The sequence below is a fragment of the Cynara cardunculus genome (genome assembly GCF_001531365.2).
Source record: "Cynara cardunculus var. scolymus isolate 2C chromosome LG 5, CcrdV1, whole genome shotgun sequence".
Classification (NCBI taxonomy): domain Eukaryota; kingdom Viridiplantae; phylum Streptophyta; class Magnoliopsida; order Asterales; family Asteraceae; genus Cynara; species Cynara cardunculus.
The window spans coordinates 944,392-945,876 of record NC_037532.1 but is presented as its reverse complement, the minus strand read 5'-3'; positions in this window follow the sequence as shown (position 1 = coordinate 945,876).

The following is a 1,485-nucleotide window of genomic DNA, read 5'->3' as shown; positions in this document are numbered from 1 at the left end:
ATTAAAGTTTAATATTGAAGTAATTTATTTTTAGTTTAACAACATAAGTTCTTATAAAAAATAATAATTAAGTACTTTGTTAGAACTCAATAATTATTTTATATTTTTTTATATTTAAAACGAGACGTTTATCTCGTATTTGATTATGTTTATTTGTAGTTAGTTACACGAATTCAAAGATTCAACTTTAATAAGTTATACTTATGCACAATTTATTTGTAATCTTGAATTTTAAGTAATATGCATCAATAAACAGTATTTTACGCATAAAAATAGTTTTAAAAAATTTATAACAAATGTTTTATAATACAACATATACGTGTTTATTAAACACTTTTAAGTGTTATATAAAATAGCTAACTTTCTAATGCTACACCTTATTTTAAAATTGGAGTTAAATCACTCCATTCTGTAAAGACCCCCAAAGGTGTGGGAATATGAGTGTCAGCTCTATTCTTATATAAAGCAACCATTAGTTTTTTTAAGTACATGATATTTATATACGGTAAATGTAATAGATAAACTCATACATTATTCTCATCTTTGGTGAATTTTGAACCCTTGACATCCTAATACGCCAAAAACTACGATACCGCTAGGCTAAAAGCCAATTGGTAAGTAACCATTAGTTTGCAGTAATATACTGTGATCAGCCCATTATTACTTGACCCATCAGTCAAGAAATTTATTTTGACACACTTTAAAATCCAAATGTGAAAAGAAGTTATGGTGAGAAGCGTAAGAAGATATTTGAACTCTTGCTCATTTTTTTTATCTCATGTCATCTATAAATTGTGTTTTAGAAGATAATTGATTTGGTGCATCTTGGTGGACCTCATTAGTGTTGATATTCAATTAGGATTGATCAAATGGTGTATATTTTTTTTCACTTTTCACCGAAACATTATGATGGGATGCACCAAGATGTAGCGGATCATTTCTCATGAGAAACGCAATTCATGAGTGGGTAAGAGATTAAAAGTGATAAAGAGTCGAGATCCCTTCTTACGATTCTCAGATTAATTCTTCTTCTCATACGATCCTTCGCCTATGTTTATAATTAGAAAAAAGACTCTGATTAAAAAAACAAACAAACAAAAGGATTATTGGAATATTCCATTTGTTCGGTAAAATAGTCTAAGGCATTGCTTGGCAGAAAAAACTAGCTTATTTTGTGGAATAATGTTTGGATGCATATAAGCTAACTTATTGAAAAGTTACTCGACTAACGTTTTGGTAGCTTATTGTCATTTTTTTTCAATTATAACTCTCATTAATATTAATTATTATTTATTATAAATAAATATTAATAAAATTTAAACATTATTAATATTAATAGATATTTATTAATTATATACTAGAAGCGTACTCGCGCAATGCAGCGAGATGCATCATGATTTTAATATTTCATTTTCTTCTTTATCTCAGTCGATATTATAATATGACTTTATGTGATTTTGAGAAAGTGATAATGTTTTTATTTTT